The sequence below is a fragment of the Carica papaya genome, chromosome 5, assembly GCF_054855325.1.
Source record: "Carica papaya isolate Zhongbai chromosome 5, ASM5485532v1, whole genome shotgun sequence".
Lineage (NCBI taxonomy): Eukaryota > Viridiplantae > Streptophyta > Magnoliopsida > Brassicales > Caricaceae > Carica > Carica papaya.
In genome coordinates, this window is record NC_142313.1 from 32,984,331 (window position 1) to 33,004,749 (window position 20,419).

General features: G+C 30.7%; 1 long non-coding RNA gene and 1 other non-coding gene across 2 annotated transcripts; both read left to right on the forward strand.

Moving 5' to 3' along the window:
- The first annotated feature begins 4,422 nt into the window (after positions 1-4,422).
- Positions 4,423-8,992, forward strand: LOC110808225 (uncharacterized). The gene is made up of 2 exons (XR_015819245.1): positions 4,423-6,515; positions 8,373-8,992. It is a non-coding gene; the product is annotated as an uncharacterized LOC110808225 (long non-coding RNA).
- Positions 8,993-16,308: 7,316 nt separating this feature from the next.
- Positions 16,309-16,415, forward strand: LOC148265787 (small nucleolar RNA R71). The gene has a single exon (XR_015820843.1). It is a non-coding gene; the product is annotated as a small nucleolar RNA R71 (small nucleolar RNA).
- The last annotated feature ends 4,004 nt before the right edge of the window (positions 16,416-20,419 follow it).

Below are 20,419 nucleotides of genomic sequence, written 5' to 3' on the forward strand. Positions count from 1 at the left end.
CGTTCGATCGCGCGCACGCGGATCGCTAACGTGGCCGTCCCCGGGTCGACGTGGTCTTGCCACGCGGCAGGTCCTGGTTGGCCAGGGCTGCTGACTGGGCCGCTGACATGGCTGCTGACGTGGCGCTTTTTTTTTTAAACTTAATAAATAAAATTCATAATAAAATAACAAAATTGCCCAATTTTCTGGGCGTTACATATATATATATATATAGGGAGTATTTGTGTGATTATAAATTTTGAGAAAAAGTAATTTTGGGATTTTAAATATGGATTTTTAATAAAAGCTAAAATAAGTTTAGAAAAGCTGCCTGTTATAACTTTTGATTTTAGAACTATTAGCAAAAGCACTATTAATGTTAATTATGAAAAATTTTAAATTTTATTATATCTACCCTATGTGTTCATATATTTACATGACCTATCACAAGTCTCTCTACTTTTAAGAGATACACTCAACCAAAAAAAAAAAAATCTAAATACATTTGGTTGGGGTGAGGCTCAAAATAATAGCTCTTGATACAGAGGTAGATTAGTTTTCAAACATGGAATAAACAAAAAAGACAACTTTATAAGAACTCATCTAATTGATTATGTAGTGTTCTATAAAAAAATGGGAAATATGATACTTGTAGCTGTCATGCGGTTGGCTCATAAATCACTTGAAACTGTTAATTTTTATAAATATTTTTTTAAGAAAGATAAATATACAAATGTATTGGATTATATATATATATATATATATAGATTAACTACATGCGGTAATCATAGTACAATTGAGAAACCTCTTAAAATACCTACTTGATTCCCCTAAAAATCAACCCTAACAACAATAAAAAATACATTTTCAAAGATTAGAAAATTAAATAAAAAAAATTCAAAATATCTGTGACTTATTAACTTCAAATTTTAGTTTTTTTTTATCAAACACGTCGATTTGTCAGAATTATCATATAGATATAAAGATGTTGAAAGTTTTTATTGAAATATTTGTCTATATGATTTCTTTCACAATAACAATAGAATCAAGAAAATTCTAAAATCTTCAAGTTGATTATGAAATGATTTACTCTATATTTATCACAATCTTTATGACATCAATGGTCTCCCTTATTGCAGAAGAGTATTCTTTTGGATGCTAGGTTTAATCATCCCTCCTAGAAGGTGCTGAAATCGATTGATTATTGGGTTTATGGCTAATTCTAAATCCAAGAACTTCATAATAACCAAGACAATAATCGAAGTTTATGTGACCTTGGATCCTTCTAAGGATATCATGGTAGGCTAACTAATTTGCAACTTTCTGCTCTATCTATTGGGGATTACTTTGTCTATTAACACCCTGAGTAAAGGGGTCCATATGCATACTGCCTCCTTACTAGATTTGGAATATATTTAAAATATGATTTATTTCTCTATTTCATCTTGAATAAGGCCTATTAGGGTGCAAAGCAAGTCACGACTTTGCCCCTATAGTGAAGCTATTTGTTCTCATTTCTTTTCTAATTTACTTTCGTTTGTTAGATATCTATATTTTATTGATTATAGTGTTTTCTTTTGTTGCAAGTGTGAAAGTACAAATACTGTAGTTTTACTAGCTTGATATTGGCTACTGGAATTTTTTCGACTTTCTTTTTTCCAGAGATGGTTCTATTTACACTATCAGACTTTTTTCTCCCGCAAGGTTTACCCTATCGAGGACACTTATTAAACAATATTCATTGATTTTGATAATTGGTAAAAATTTAATTTCACACTAATAATATTATTGATTTAGTTTTTGAGTTTGCTAGCACTATACAAGTTAAGAAAATGGAATGGAATGCTATAGACCATAATGCTAGCGGAAGAAAAAAAAGTAATTGAAGATTAAAATTATTTTATTGTTTATCTTCCTTGTAAAAAGATATTTTAATTTTGAAAGCTCAAGATTTTTCATTATTCAAGTTTTCGATTCATGAAAATCTCTTTGAAAATATCTTCTAGAAATATTTTTCACTAATTTTTCTAAAAACAATTTGATTGAAAAATAAATTTTTGAAAAAAACTTAAATTGATTGTTGTTTTATAATTTTTTTAAACATTAAAAGTATATTTAAATTAATATTAATGTGTCTACATATGTATTTCTTCAAATCATGACATTTTAAAATTAATTTTTTATTAGTGTATACGAGCATGTGATCTTTAGATTACACCTGAAATCATATCAGACATAAATCTTAAAAAATATAACCGTTAGTACCGCACTAAATGTTGATATCTCATATCTCTGTCACTAATGACTAGTTTCTTTAAATATCTTCTTCCACATTATTCAAAAAGAGAAGGGAAGATTTTGAACATTATATTGGGATTTGAAGAAAAACTTTTATCTTTAATCTTCATATTTGAATATTTTATTATGCTTCCACTTGCATATTCACTACTCAAGAAAGAATTTTTAGAAAATTTTTTCAAAACTTCTTTAGGTTTTTTATATGTTGAAAATTCATTCTTCAAAAAGGATTTTCTATGAAAATCTTTTAAAAAGTTTCTTAAGCTCTTATATATTATTTTATATACAACTTTTGAAGTTTTTAAAAAATCTTTTTGAAAAATTCAAACCAAAATTTTCATCATTTTCTCTTGAGCTTTTATTGAGTCTTAAATGTATTTTCACTTGTAAATCAATTCTTAAAAGAAAAAGTTATAATTTTTTCTTCTACATTTCTGGGGCATTATAATAATAGTTTGTGGAGGACTTTTGAGAGTTTTTGTGTTGAGAATACAAAAAATTTGTTAAGTTAGACACCAAGAATAACTAGAGTGTAGTAAGAAAGGTTTGAAGAGGCCTTGAGAGTTATTATGTTAAGGAGACACAAGTAGTTAGATAACAAGACACCAAGAACAAGTAAGTTCATTAAAAGACAAAAGAAAGTAGTGAAAACTTTAAGTAGTTGGTATGAGAAAGAGGAAGTAAGCATAATGGTGTGGTTGAACTTATAAACCAAGTTTGCATTCTCTTTCCTTATCTGTTTTAATTTATCTTTGATTTAATATTGCTTAATATCTTATTTTAGCACACATTTCATACACAAACTTAGAGATTTATTAATAATGCTAAACTCTTTAGTATCATAAATTTATTCCATCATCATTACCTTAACAATTTGATTAGAAAATGAGATTTTCACTATTATTCATATATTTTACTCATATTATTTAGTGAAAAATCACAAAAAGAAGATTGTTTTACTTTAGGAAAAATACTGAATGTAAAGAAAGTTACGTAATTGTTTAGAAGTTTGAAAATTTGGAAACTTAATTCATCCCCCATCTTGGGTTTTCTTAGAATTTGGCCAACAAGACTCAAATCAAATTTTGGTGGAAATGTTAAGCAAACACATTAGTTCATAAAACTATTCATTTCATGTACTTGATATTCTCATTGTTATCTCATTTTTAAGTTATTTTCTACTTCAAATCAAGTGGACCTGGGGGCAAAATAATTTTTTCTCGATTTCATTGACTTCGTGTTTTTTTTTCGGTATAGATGTAAATTATATTTAAGGAACTTGATATTCACATATCTTGAGTCTTCAAAATTAGTCTAAATCCATGTTTTGAGTAATCTACTTGATGGCAAAGAACTTTTATGGCCTTAAATAAGAGTTAAAAAAGGACTTAGTGATGGACGGATTTGTAAGTGCACAAAATCTTTCAAGTAATAAAATGATGAGTAGAATATCGTCTTATAGAGATTGTATATTAAATACTAAAATTGTAAAAAATTCTATTATTATCTAAAAATCGAAATTAAATTTTTATAAAAAATTAAAATAATTTAATTAAAGTAAAACAATTTAAACTGAGAAAAACTTATTAGCAGAAATGCACCAGAATAATTAATTTCACTTGAATCTTAGGTATATTCGTATTTTAATTTTTGCAATCGATTTAATCTAGTTTACAATGGTTGAACTATCCTAATATATTTTTAGTTTCCTTCTCAATATCCCCTAGGTCTATCAATTAATAATTGCTAACCTTTTATAATAACTATTAATTTGATTTAACCAAATATGTGATAATATGATTGCTCTATATTAATTCGACTATATTGCTTTCGTTCAAGTCTCTATTACCGCTTCTAATTGATAGAATTTCACTTCCAGTACTTTAAAATTATCAATTACAAATAAAGTTATGAGTTTGTCAATTTTTACAACATAATTAAGTTTAATACTAATAAATTGCAACCAGAAGAAAACTAGAAATTAATTCTTAAACACATTTTCAATTTAGATTATGTCAATCACTCCAACAAAAAAAATTTAGCCGGATATAGTGGATTGAGCAACAACAATTATATTTTAGAAAAATATAATCATGTAATAATCAATAATAAATTTATAAAAAATTTAAAACACTTCGGGTCTTATCATAAATTTTTTTTGAAAATTTGTATTCCAAAAATACGCTAATTGAAAATTAAATAAATATATTACTTGATTAATTCCCTTTATATTACTTGATTAATTCCCTTTTTTTTCAGCTCTCTCCTAAAACTTTTCTACCTCCCCATTTCAGCTTCTGTGTCTGTTTATGCAAATTTGTTTTCTGCTTCTCTGCTTCAGTTCTCAAAGCCTGGATATGTTTCTCTTTAAATTTGCCGTTATTCTTGTCTTCTCCACTAGTTCTGTAATATCCTCCAAACTTTCTCTCTCTAGCTCACATCTCTCTTTCTCTGCAAGTTTTTTCTCGTTTTCTAGTTCACCCTTTTGTTGCCTCTTCCTCTATGTCTACAGATCTGAATTTTCTATAACCAAAAAAAGAGAGAAGACAGGGGTTTTTTTGGCATCATCTCTTCATTTTATTTCTTCTTTTTTTTTCCTTCTTTCCCTTCAAGCCGCTTCTTCCTATTCTACAATTTTTTTTCACTCTTCAAAACAGCACTGTTTTGGCGTCTGGTTTCCAGACACAAAACAATGTCGTTCTGGAAGGTTGGGAGTGGCTTTGAATGGATTATGGCCTGGGTTGCTATAGATCTGGGTTTTGGCCTTCTTCATCTTTTCTTCTTCTCTTCTTCAGCCTCTTTTTTATCTTCTCTTCAACTATTTAACCTATATAAAAAAATTAATCCATAAATTAATTTTTAACTCAAATTAATTTCAAAATTATTTCAAATTTAAGTAAAAAGTATATTAAAAATGTTATAAAAATACAATACATCAAATAATTCTAACTTAATTTTGCTTGTTGATGTGACCCTAGGAGGGCCTCCCAGTTACCTAGGAGGTAACCATCAGATTTCACGCCAATTCGAAAACAAAGCTTGAGAGAAGCCCGGACCAAGGAAACAGAGTCGAGGTTCGACAACAAGACCAATCCCTTGAAGCCCAAGGATCCAGTTTGTGCAAGGTTATATTGGGTAAGATGGATCATCGATGCCATCAAACCACGAAGCCTTATGGGTCACCGAGACAACGAGCCCAAAGAAGCATATAAGACAATGAGTTGTAGGCTTTTAGATTGATCCTAGAAGACGACGGTAGCATGTCCAAGACGAAGCACGGAGGGGAGGTACTTGCGAGCGGGCGACCCGAGTCACCCGGCCCGTTAGGCCCCACCTGCGACCTAGTAAGCCGTGTGCCCGAGGAGAACGTGTGGCCCATACCGCATGCCACTGCAAGTGGGCCGAACGAGGCCCATCAGGGAGACCCAAAGATTGGTCCTCATCCCAAGGCCCGATCCAACAAACCCGCACCCGAGAGAGAAGGAATCGGGCCAAACACCCGACCCAGCAGCAACCGCGGGCCCAACCGAGGAAAAACCTGGGCGGGCCGCAAACTCGTGAAGCCTGAAGGACGTGCACGTATGTGCGGGCTTCCCTAGTGCGCACGGGTGAGGTGTGTGTATGGTAAGTTTTTGGATTTTTTTCCTCCACATGGCTTGTGATTTTTCAGCCCAAAATTTACAAAATTCACATGGTAATTATCACATCATTATTTAATTATTATTATTTAAATTAAGCATTAATTATATAATATTTTAATCTTGAGATTATACTAAGTTATCATTTTATTATATTTTAATCTTAATCATTTATCCTATTATTTTAATGTAATTTTCATATGTGTTTTATATGAATTTCATTTGGGATAAGTATGAGTTTATTTTAATTAATATTTTATTATAATTTTATCCCTTAGGATTATTTAATTAATATATTTGGGATAGAATAATTATTTTATTATGTATCTATCATAAATTAAGATAGAATTTTATTTAGGATATTATTTTATTAAATTATCTAAAAATTTTGTACTCATCTAGATTACCCGAGAAAGGTTATAAATATACCTTTGTTCTTATGATGTAAACACAATTTTTGATAATTAATTTGAGAGAATTTTTGAGAGGTTTGACTTTTCTTCTTTTAGTATTTTTGCTAAAATTTGCTTTCTCAAGTTTTTCGGGAAGCAGGAGTCTTCAGAAATCTTATTGAGCCAAGGAGTGGGGATCAACTTATCAGTAAGTCCGTGGTGTTTTTTCTTTTCTTATTTCATTTCTCTATTATTTGTTTTTGCATTCTTTTTAGGATTGTAAATTCAATTAGAGAGAGGGGTTTAATTCTAGGTGATTATAGTTTTGGTATTGGATACGTGAGTGGGTTTCAGTTGTTGATTCTATCCTTCCCATATCCTTCCACGTCACTTGTCCTCAAGCAAAAGACTAAAACGAAACACTTAAAAGCAAATTTTTTCTACCACGTTCATCTATTCAACTTAATAGTATTGAAATTCTATTTCTTTCTTGCAATTGTTAGTCACTTGAAAATTTAAAAGGATTATTGCAAAATATAAATAGACTATTAGCTTTTATACCATCCAATAAAATTTGCATAATTTCAACACATAAGTTCTCTCTCTAAGTCTCTATTCTTGATTCATAAATTATGTTTTGTTTAACCTTACGCTTTTGCTACTTCAACTAAGGTAGTGAAGTGAACAATATTTTATAGATACATATATTCATAATTTTTTTCTTTGTGAATGCAATTTTTGCTCTATCTTACACTTTTACCTCAAACATATTTTTGTACTTAGTGAGTACGGTTTACGCTCCATATCACCCGTCACATGCTAGTTAATTTATCTTATTTACTTAAACCTTAGTTTATGACTAGTTAATAGACAAAAATCAAACTCATATTTTCTCTGTCATAAGTGTAATGCCTTATATTAGGTTCCTATGCAATTGTCCTCATACTGATTAGGTTAAGAAAAATAATCGCCAATTATTCTAACTATTACTTACAAACATATCATATTTTCTTTTTAAAGTAACAACAATATTAATCAGGATAAAATATTAATTCTTCCATAATTCACTGACTACTAATGGTGAAAAGCCTAACATTTTAGTGCATATAAAAAAAGAGAAGATAAACTTAAAAAAAAGTGGCAATATAAACTCTAAAGACCTAATGCCCCCAAACTTACTATGAACAGTGTTCTCACTGTTAATTAACATATTATACCCAAGAAAAAAAATAAAACAGTGAAGAATGAAATACTCCCCTTCTGTGGTGCCCATGTAGCATGCTGTAAAAGTGATCACTAGAATTTTGACTTGAGAATTATTATAATCCAAAGTAGATATCCTCAACATTGAAAAGCATATTAGTTGGTGTTGAGTTTTAATCAATTGTGTAAGTTTATATATCGGTTTATTATACATAAAATACTATTATATTTAATACGGTCAGTTTAAAGTAATCTAGTATAGTTAAAAGTAATTTGGGCCTTAATGCATCAAATTAAAGTGTGAGCTTTATTTTATATACAGAGATTAAAAGCGTAATTTCTGATTTTGTGATTGGTAAAATTAGAAATAATAAAAATAAAAACCTAAAGATATAAATAGATGGTTATGGTCTCCAAATCATATGTTAGGATTTTTTTATTTTATTATCCTATTACCAGAAAAGAGAAAGTGTGAAAACTCCAAAAGATCAATGTATTGATTTAGAAGATATGCTGCATAACATGCAGATTTCTTTCGCTATGCATTCAAGTACGTTTCTATCTCTAGATCTATATCTCTTTAGTTTAAAATGAGTATATTGGCCATTTTAGATTCAGATCTAAATTTGTTTTATGTATTTTTTACAAGTGGTATCAGAGCTAGTCATTTTAAATTATTGCGATTGATTTTTTTTTTCAAATTCGGTATTCAATTTTGTTTTACGAAAAAATTTCAGATTGAAATATATCTGGTGTTTTGGTTTTTGATTTTTTAGGATTATTTTTTTTTAAAAAAATTAAGGATTCAGAAAGAAGAAAAAAATTGAATATGGTTTTGAAAAGGCCGACCTTTTGGTTGTAGTGACAGAAGGAAAGTGGCAGCGAAATGCTGCTGCATGAAGAGAGAAGCTACAAAGGCGGTGGTTGCAGTCACAAAATCGCAAAGCCGCCACTGTCAGGACAAGTGTGGTCTTATGATCGCGTCGATGAGATGACCGTGGTAATCTAACTATGGCAACACACGCAGCATCAGGTAGGGAGGGGTTGACAGGTGGCAGCTGAAAGGACCCCCTCCCCCCCACGTGCTAGGAAAAATAAAAAAATGAGTTTTTATTTTTGTGGGTTTCTTCTTCTGATTCGGGCTTAGGCCATGGGCATAATTGGGTTTGGTCATTTTTTAAGATGTGGGCTACGACCCAACCCAGTTGGGGACCCACCCAGACCTGGACCCCTAACTGGCTTAGGACCCGGTCAATAGTCAATGTCCAGGTCAATAGTCAATGACCCGTTCAACCAACCGGTCCAATCAGTGTTTGACTAGTGAACAATCGACATTGACCATTGATAAGTCATTAGTCAAACTTTGAAAAAAATTAAAATTTCATTTTTAATTTTTAAGGATGTTTTAGATAATTTGAATGATATTTTGGATCTTTTTCTTCCTTATACAGTATAAATTCAATATAATGTTGAATTTAAATATTGGTGTATATGTGTACATTTAAAATGAATTGATTTACACATGTCACTAAAGTGACATCTCTTGTGTCAAGTTGTTTTATTTTAAAATGTAAATGATTGTATGAGTGTAATTTATATGAACGTTAATCGGACCAAAGGAAGGTTAATGTTTAACATGATTGCATTCCTACCTATAGTAATAAATGTGTGACAGTTATTTGGTTTTGCATGTGAACTATAAATCGATCCAAAAGTAAGTTTATTATTTGGGGTACTCTTACAATCATTATTTAATTACTGTACTGAGATATCACTTATAAGTTAATATTCTGTCTAAAGATAGAGTATTAATAGAATATTCTGTATCTTCAAATAAAATTTACTGTTATTTAAATTCATTATTATTATATCTTATTTAAAATTTTACGTGAGTAATGATTGACTGGTTGTTGTCTGCTTTTTGTTCAGTTCCTGGTTCTACTGTAAATATCTTCGCGAGTGTTAATTCCAACCCAATGTTAAATGACATAAACTTCAAGGCATGGAAAGAGAATGTGTTCATTGTTCTTAGGGCTATGGATTTGTACCTTGCCTTACGAGTCGATTAACCCGATCCGCGTACTATTGAGAGTACTTTTTATTATAAGAGGGAGGTTGACAGGTGGGATCGATTGAACTGTATAAGTTTGATGATAATTAAACATGTTATTTCAGAAACTTTTCGAGGCACTATGTTTAGTGATATCACTACGACTAGGGGTTTTCTTGATGACCTCGAGAAACATTTTGCAAAGATTAAGAAGGTTGAAGAAAATACACTCTTGGCAAACCTTGTTTCCATGAGATATAAAGGGAAAGGAAACATAAGGGAGTACATTATGGAAATGTATCATGTTTATTCCAAACTTAATGCACTAATACTGGAATTATGACAAGAATGACTAATGCACTTGGTTTTGATATCTCTTTCGCCACAATTTTGTTAGTTTAAGGTGAGTTACAACTGTCAAAATGACTTTTAGTCCCTTAAGGAGATCATTTCTCATTGTGTTCAAGAGGAGGACAATGCATGAGAAGATAAAGAGTGCACTTAGCACGGTCTCAAAGGACACAGAAATAAGAAGAAGAAAAAGGATAAACATGTTGCGGTTCCAGCACCATAAAAAAAAACATAAGGTATAAAATACAGATATTTGTTTCTTTTATAAAGCTCCAAGTCATTGGACAAAGCAATGCACCAATTATCACGCATGGGCGGGCAAACAAATGTGTGCTTCTTCACTTTGTTTGTTCTGAGGTTAATTTAAGTTTGATACCTAGACTTATATGGTGGATAGATTCTAGTACAATAGCTCACATTAGTGTATCTCTGCAGAATTGCCTGAGTTGTCGAAAGTTAAGTGAAGATGCTAGATTTATTTATATTGGCGATGAGAAATCATTAGAAGTTGAGGTGATTGACACGTTAAGATTATCGTTAAGAATTGGTTAGTATTTAAATTTGAATGAGACTTACATTGTACTGTCATTTAGATAGAATTTGATTTCTATTTATGTTTTGAACAAATTTAGTTATTCTTGCTCTTTTATAAATGAAAATATTAATCTTTTTCATGATTCAAATTTGGTTAGTACTGGTTCAGGTCACAATAATATTTATTTACTTGATACAGTTATTTCTTTTAATGAATAAGGCATTTGAGTGCACGAAGTGTCAAGAGAAAATTGACCGGTGAGAATTCTGTCTCATTATGGCACATATGATTAGATCACATCTCCAAAAGGAGAATTGAGAGACTTGTGTCAGCTGGAATTTTTGATACTCTTGATTTTACAAATTTTTGCATTTGTGTTAATTGCATCAAGGGAAAACAGATAAACATAAGGAGATTGGGTGCTAGCAGGGCTACGAACGTATTAGAAGTTATTCATACGAATATATGTTGACTATTCCTTATAACTTCTTAAAATGGTTAGCAATACTTCTAACATTCATAGATGACTATTTTAGATGTGGTTACTTATATCGTATTCATGAAAAATCACAATCATTAGATATATTCAAGAGTTTTAAAGCTGAAGTTGAGAATCAACTCAACAAAAGAATTAAGACTATGAGATCTGATCATGATGGTGAATATTATGAAAGACATGATATATAAGGCGAACAACGTCCAAAACCATTTGCTAGATGCCTAGAGGAATGCAGTATCGCCCCGCTGTATACCATGTTAGGTTTGCCTACCATGAATGATATTGTTTAAAGGCGAAACAAAATGTTTAAGGATATGGTGAAGAGCATAAAAGATTGCAAATATATACTCCACAAAGTTTCAATTAAAGCGACTGAAAAGATCCTTTATGAGCTTTGGAAGGGCAAGAAACCTAGTATAAATCATTTACACATTTGGGGATGTCCAACTAAGGCTAACCCTTATAGGCTAAATGAAAAGAAATTGGACTCAAGAATTGCCAGTTGATATTTTGTTGGCTATTCTGAAAGATCCACGGGTTATAAGTTTTATAATCCCATTACTAAGTCAATTTTTCATATAGGAAATGTTAAATTCTTTGAGGATGTTGAGTTTGTGGGGACGAAAGAGTTTGATACCTTGTTTTTTAAGAAAAATATGTTGATATTCTCTCAATTGCCCTTGATAATGTTCAAGATTAGATTCTTATACCTGACATTGCTCAAGAAGTGATTTCAAACTTAGATAATGTCATAGTACCTCCCTCCATTCTCAAGAAGTTATTCCAGCAGAGCAGACTCCACAAACTCAAAAATCAATGCCATTAAGAAGATTCATTAGAAAGAGGAAGTGCAATTCCAGATTATTACATCGTATTTCTCTAAGAGCATAAAGATGATATTAGAATGATGAAAGATGATCTAATCAAATTCCGTCAAGCCGTAGAAAGCTCTAACTCTCAAAAGTGAATTGATGCCATGAATGAAGAGATCAAGTCCATAAGAGACAATGACTTATGAGATCTTATCCCATTGCATGAAGGTGCAAAACACATTGGTTGTAAATGGATATTTAAGATCAAAAGGAATTTGAAGGGCGATGTGGAGAGGTACAAGTCCTATTTTGTCACTAAAGGCTTTATATAAAAAAAAAACATCAATTATAAAGAGATTTTCTCTCTAGTTTTATTGAAAAATTCTTTTAAGACTAATAATGGCTTTAGTGGTGTATTTTGATCTTGAGTTGCATCATATGGATTTTAAGACAACATTTCTCAATAGTGACATTAATGAGACAATTTGTATGGTGCAACCAAAAAAATTTGTATCAAGTGATGCGAAGCAGATGGTTTACAATATAAAGAAATTCATTTATAGACTTAAGCAAGTTTCTCGTTAATGGTATCATAAATTTCATCAGGTTATCATCTCATTCAGTTTTGAGATGAATATAGTTGATGATTGTGTATACCATAACTTTAGTGAGTAAATATATTTTTCTAATTTTATATATTGATGATATACTACTTGCCAATAATGATATAGCCTTATTATACAAAATTAAGAGATTTCTAACAAAAAACTTTGAAATAAAAGATCTTGGGGATGCCTCTTTTTTATTAGGGATTCAGATACACCGAAATCACTATTGGGGTATTCTCGGATTATCACAAAAGAGTTATATCGAAAAGGTTCTTAAAAGATTTGGCATATAAGATTGTAAATTAGATGACACATCTGTATCTAAAAGAGATAAGTTTACTGTAAGTCAATGCCCCAAGAATGACTTTGAATATAAGAAGATGCAAAAGATTCCTTATTCTTTAGCTGTAGGGACTCTTATGTATGTGTAGGTTTATACGCGTCTGAATATTACGTACATTATTAAGATACTAAGGAGATATCTGAGCAACGCAGATATGAATCATTAGAAAACAACCAAATGTGTGATGTAGTACCTACAGAGAACGAAGGACTACATGCTTACATACAGGAGGTCAGATTAGTCAGAGATTATAGGTTATTATGATTCTGATTTTGGTGGATGCCAAGGCAGTAGAAAATCCACTTTCCAGGCTATATCTACTTGCTTACTAAAGGAGTTATTTTCTAAAAAAGTGTTAAGCAAATATTCATAGTCTCTACCACCATGGCAGTAGAGTTCATAATATGTTATGAGGCATCCAATCATAGAAGGTGACTGTGAAATTTTGTCACTGGCCTGTGCATTATAGATGGAATTGAAAAACCATTAAAGATATTTTATGATAATAAGTCTACAGTTATGTATTCTAATAACAATAGGAGCTCAACAAAGTGAAAGCATATAGAAATCAAGTTCCTAGTTGTTAAAGAAAGAATTCAAAGTAAACATATATTAATAAAGCACATTGAGACGAACTCCGTAGTTGCAAATCCGTTCACTAAGGGATTATCACTCAAGGTCTTTTATGAGCACATTGCTCATATAAGTGTTGTATCTCTTGGGGATGTATAGTTTCAATGAGAATTTTGTATTATAGTTACTTTTATAATATAAACATATCTTATGTTAAAGCTTTAGATATGGTTATGTATATTTGGTTATATTTTCAGTTATAATGAATGTGATTTATATTTTATATATGAATTTACTTAAAGTTGATCTCACTAAAATTAAGGTAGAACCAGTTAGAAATAGACATGCTCGTATTACATAGGATGTAATTTTTATGCTGCATATCCATATTTGATCCATGTCATTTAGTTATATTGATATACGTGACAATTGATGGGTTTAGCTACGACAATTGTAGCAAAGACCACTTTGATCCTATGTTGATATGGCTGATAGACAAAATTATTTAGGGATGCATTCAGGTATTGATAGCAAAATTCTAAGTACTCATAAAGTTATTAGTGCACAATTATAAGGTGACACAAATAGCCCACATGGGAGATTGTTGGATTTTAATTAATCGTGTGGATTTATATGTCGGTTTATTCTGCATAAAAGGTTATCAAGTTTAAGTGAGCTCGTTTAAAGTGATCTAGTATAGTTAAAAGAACTTTGGACCTAAATGCATTAAATTAAAGTGTGAGATTTATTTTACGTGCAGAGACCAAAAGTATAATTTATGATTTTATGATGGGTACAATTAGAAATAATAAAAATAAAAACCCAAGGATATAAATAGACGGTTATGACCCCCAATTCATCCACTAGGATTTTTCTATTATATCATTCTATCACCACAAAATAGAGAGTGAAAACTCCAAAGGACTAACGTATTAATTTGAAAGATCTATAGTAGAATGTGCAAATTTTTTCTGTTATGAATTTAAGTACGCTTCTGTTTCTAAATCTATATATCTTTGGCTTAAAATGAGTATATTGGTTATTTTAGATTCAGATCTAAATCTATTTTATATATTTCCTACAATTAGACCTCAATTAAGAATCCATAAGTGTTAGTGAAACAATTATAAAGTAAGAAGAAGAGATGCAAAAAAAAGTAAATAAATAAAAAAAATAAAAAAATAGAAAAAAAATCTATGATTTTATCAAATAAACAAAATAAATAAAAAATAAAAATAAAAATAATTGTATTAAACTATTTAATATCATCTACATTGGGTCACCTCTCAGTCAGTGCTTTGTTTATAGTCGTTAGCAGGTAACTTAAGCGGGGCTAGGGTGGATATCAACATCTCGAAATCTCCCTCTAAATATGAGAGACCTTTTCTCAATTTTTCATGTCTTACCTTGTCCTCTTCTTGATCATTCTCTTCATTTAATTTGGCTACTTCCTTGCCATCAAGGTCTTTTTCTATCTTGGTGAGCCTTTTGGATACATACTCATTAATTATATCAGTATTAAAGCATTCATCAGTGTCCAAAGAAAATTTTGAGGCATGAAAAATGCTAAAAGTTACCTGTTCGTCCCTAACTTGCAATGTTAACTTACCATCCTACACGTCGATTAATGCTCTGCCTATTGCGAAAAAGGGGTCTCCTAAGTATGAGTGAAACTTCTCTATCAACTTCCATGTTTAAAACTACGAAGTTGACAGAGAATATGAAGTTCTCCATCTTTAACATCACATCGTCTACTATTCCCAAGTGGTATCTCACCGATCTATTTGTTAGTTACAATGACATTATTGTGGCATTCATCTCGCTAATTCCTAACTTTTCAAACACAGAATAATGCATTAAGTTAATATTAGTACCAAGATCACAAAGAGTATTTTTAAAATAAGAATTGCCATATTGCATGATGTAGTAAAACTCCATATATCTTTCACTTTAGGCAGTAGCTTATTCTAAATAATGACATTACATTCTTCAGTAAGTGTTACAGTCTCATGATCTTTTAAGCTCCTCTTCTCTACTAGAATCTTCTTAAGAAAATTCACATATTTTGGAATTTAAGTAAGAGCATATGTAAAAGGAATATTAATATGAAGTTTTTAAATATATAAAAGAAATTTAGGGAAATTCTTATCTTTATTATGTTTTTTGAGGCATTATGGAAATGGAACGAGTGACACATAGGGCTTTAGTACTATTTTCTTCTTCTCCTCTTATTGTTCCACCTTTTTTCTTTCAATATTTTTCTCTTGGGTTTCTCCATCCATTCTCGCATCTGTTAATTTCTTTTTGCTTCTCAAGGTGATAGACATAACATGTTCTTTTAGGTTCGTCTCAGTGTTACTCGGTAAGGTAATTTGAGCTCTCCCATTGATCATTCTTGCCAACTACCCCATTTAGATTTCCAAGTTCTTGATCGACGTTTGATGGTTTTGTAACATTAATTATCGATTCTGTATGGTTACTTCAGTTATTGTTACAAATCTGTTGTGTTCTTTTGAATGGTTGCGATCATATCTTTAAGTGAGGGCTTCTTTTCTTGAGGCTGAAATCGGGGGAGGCCCGATCACATTTTGTTGATTCCTCCATGAAAGATTTGGATGATTTCTCATCCCAGGATTATATGTATTGGAGTATAGATTGTATGGTGCTCTACCCTGCCAAACTATAAAACTTATTAGCTCCACCTCATGTCCTTGAAAAGGATTTTCAAATAAACCCTACACATGAGAATTAACAATATTAACACTATTTTGATAATTTTTTTAAAATAAACAATTAATTTTTGCATTAAGAGCAATTAAAGTATCAATCTCATGTATTTTAGCGTTTTTCTTGGGTTGAGGTCTTTCTATTGGCCACTGATAGTTGTTCATGGCCATCTCTTCTAATAGCTCATAAGCATCATTTGTAAACTTCCCCATCAAAACACCTCCAGCAGCTGCATTGATTGTGATCCTAATTTGTTGGCTCAATCCGTTGTAAAAGGTTTAAACCAATAACCACTTAGGTAACCCATGATGAGGGCATCTTCTAATCAACTCCTTGAATTGCTCTCATGCCTCATACAATGTTTTTCCATCTATTTAATAGAAACTTGTGATGTCGTTTCTTATCCTTGGCATCTTGACTGGTGGGAAAAATTTAACCAAAAGTTTTTGAGCTAGGTCTTCCCATATAGTAACTATACCTACAGGAAGAGAATGCAACCAATTCTTAACTTTATCTCTTAAAAAATAAAGAAAAAGTCTAAGTTTAATTGCATCATTAGAAACACCATTTTGTTTAAAAGTATCACAAATATCCAAACAATTAAAAAGATATGTATGAGGATCATCATTTGGTAAACCCCCAAACTGAATTGAGGTTTGGATCATCTGAATGATAGTAGGTTTAATCTCAAAGTTGTCAGCATTGATACTCGGTTGAACTATGCTTGTTGAAGCTCCTAAAAGTGCATGAGTAGCAAAGTCCCTGAGTGTTCTCCCATTATTCTTGTTCATAACATCCCCTACTTGTCCAATTTCTTTGTGTTAAGCAATCTCAACTCTTGTTTATCTTTCTGCAACTAAGCATTCTCTTCTCTCTCGATTCGGTTGTCTATAAGTCTTTTCGATCTTTATTTTTATAGGAAGCAGTTCTACATTGTCCGATCGACTCATATACAAACTAAAAACTGAAAAACAAATGACGTGATCTGCTCTCAAAAAAAATAAAATAAAATAAATAAATAAATAAAATAAAAAAATTGTGTTTAAATTATTCTCGTTCATCTCTCTAGCTTACATCTCTCTCTGTAAGTTTTCTCTCTTTTTTTACTTCACCCTTTTGCTGCCTTCTCCTCTCTATCTACATATTTGATTTTCTTATAGTAAAAAAAAGAGAGGAGATAGGATTTTTTCACATCCTCTCTTCCTCTTTTTTCTTCTCTTTTTTTCCTCTTTCCCTTCCAACCACTTATTTCTATTTTGTAATTTTTTTTCTCACTCTTCAAAATAGTGTCGTTTTGGTTGTCTAGTTCTTAAACTCAAAACGACATCATTTTGGAAGGCTGGGAATGGATTTGAATGGATCTAGTCCTAGGTTGCTACAGATATGTGTTTTGGCCTTCTTCCTCTTTTCTTCTTTTCTTCTTTAACCTCTTTTTTATCTTCTCTTCAATAATTTAACTTACATAAAAAATTAACTCATAAATTAATTTTTAACTCAAAATTATTTTTTTTTTCAAATTGAAGTAAAAAAGATATTAAAAATATTATAAGAATATAATACATCACTTAACTTCTCTTAGTTATATGGGCTACTCGGAGTTCTATGCTCAACACTTGTTAAGGTGATTCCCTTATGGGCTTTTAGTGCAAAGATAGTGGTTCTTAAGCTTTTCCTTCTGCATTTTTTTTCAACTTTTTTTTGATATTCTTGAATCAATAAAGCGCAAAATTTCTTTATATATATATACATATATATATGCCATACTTATTAGGCTTTTGATTAAAAGTGACGAAAGATAATCATAGCTCTATGATTGAGGTCATTCTTTAAGGTGTAGCTAAAACTTGCTCTATATTTATGGCCTTCACTGAAGCTTCAAGAAAAATTTCATATTATAATCTAACCTTGTAGTCCACATATTTATTCTTCCCCTTGGTGGAGGTCATTCACGTCAATTTCTTTTTTTGACTTTTCTCACTTAATTTTCTTTGGAAAAGTAGATTTCATATTCTTTTTTTTATAGGTCTCATGTTTGTTTGATTATTGGAGTAGTATCTTGTGGCTTCTTTTCTAGTTCAAAATAAATTAAATCGTGTTTATGTATGCATGAGTTTTGTGCTTAAATCTTCATTCAATATGGATTTTTCCTATAGAACGTGGTGTATGTAAAATATCCTATTAAGAAGAGATTGAACATTTTGGTGACAATTAAATGAGTATGGCTTAATTGTTTTAAAAGACTTTAATAAGATGCCGATAAAGAAGGTGATGATGACAAAGGATCATAGCAAGAAAGGTGATGACTAGTTGTTTTACTTTTCTTCTCTCTTTTTTCTTTCCAGTTTCATTTTATTCAAAGATAACTTGTGTTGTATATATTCTTGGGGCTTGTTTGATATTTGAGACATGTTGAAAGTTATCATTTTGGCTTTATATTTGCTGTTGAGTTTATTTATATGTTTTTGCTATAATTTGTGGCCTTTTTTTAGGTTGTTTTCTTAAAAATCACCTAGTTTCATACATTGTTCTTTGGTGGTAGGTGCACTTTGCCATGTAAAAGTCATTTGTTTGTCTTGGTATGCATGTGTTTATTACAAATAATGAATCCCACTTCCTTTTCCTTTCCTCCTTTTGGATTGCTCCATTTCCTTTATAGGTAAACACACAATAGGCTCCAAGTTTCTCAAACTTAAGTTTCTTTCCTAAAGATCTTTAAGGCTCCTCTATTCAATGTTGTATTAATAAAAATGAGAGCATGATATTTGAATTCGATTAACTAATCATGACTTTAATAAAAATCTTTTTAACAAATCAACTGGACATGAAATTTTAAGGCAGTGGCTGTGCTTTAGGACTTAAAAGGTTTGGTTTTATGATTTAACTCCCAAGAGCTTTGCATTTTATATGAGGAGTTCAACATCATTCTTGGCTTTTACGCTTACATTTAAGATTGCATATATACTCCTAATTTCATGGTTCCACATCCATATTAAATGGAAAAGAATTTTTCCATGCCCTTACGAGAGGTGACTCCTTCATCAACTTACCTTTCTTGGATTTTACTTTCTTATGTGATTCTAATCTTTAAGAGTAATATAGGACTAGTAGCTTAGTCTAGATTGTTATAATTCTATATCTTGTCTAGCTTCTACTTCTTAGAGGATAAATAAAAGGCTTTAACAAGGTGTCAATGTCCTAAATATAACATGTTTAATTTTTTAAATACAACCTATTTTTGTTTTATACTTTGTGTAAAATTATAAATGAGAGTTGTAATAAATTAGAATATTGTACACTATAAATCGATAAGTTAGAGGTGTAAATAAATCATTTAAGAAATATTTTTCAATTGTTAAGTTTTACATGGCATTACGAGCATTACACTGGTAACCTGCAATTTCTTTTTCCACCATATCTAATCCAGAATCTACTTTTAGATGTAGTAGTTGAAGTTGTTTAGAGTAGCCTTTGCTCAAAGAATTAGTATACTAGAAGATAATGTAAGTGCAATGTCTCTCATAATGGATCCTATTTTTCATGGAGCGACTAAACATGTGAAATTTGATTTTCATTTTGTTCGTAAGTCAATGGTTGCATAGAGACTTCAATTTCGTTTATCTCTTTATTTAACAAACTGTAGATATATTTACCAGCCTACTATTATAAAAAAGCTTTCATAAGTTTAAAGACAAACCGTTTCACTATCCATAATTTGAGGGGGCTATTAAAGAATAAATGCAAGCCTTTTACAAGCTTTCTCCGTCTTTAATACAATTTATTCTGGTTTCAGACATGACCTATTTTGATTTCTTAGTTTGTCTAAAATTATAAATGAGAGTTGTCATTAAATTAGAGTATTTTATGCAATAAATAAGAGAGTTTAAGGTGTAAATAAATCATCCAAGAAATATTTTACAACAATTAAATTACATATGATTAGTCTCTGACTATGGCTTTAAAGATGCACTATTAGTTAAGGTAATTTTATAAGCATGTGGAATGGAATTCAAAACATTTTCACAAGTAGTTATGAAATTATGATCACATTATGGCAAGTTTTAACTTAATCAATGTTGACTTAGTTGTATGATTAAAGAACCTTGAGACATGTAAATAATTTACATAAGATTATTAACTATTGAAAGGAATTATAAAATCATACTAAGGAAGTTTGAGGTTAAATCTAATTAAAGAAAAACTAAACACCCTAAAGAGATACCTTTTAGAGCCCATGATTGCTAGGATTTCTTAAGGAACTTTTTTTCCCCATTCTTTTATCCTCTTGTGCAATCCTAGCAAGTTTTCTGAGGAATTTTTAATATTCTTATATAGACAAAGGATCTATTTTGTGATCATCTATAATGATTCTCACATAACCCTAACTTACCATAATTTCTATCAAAAACCTCTT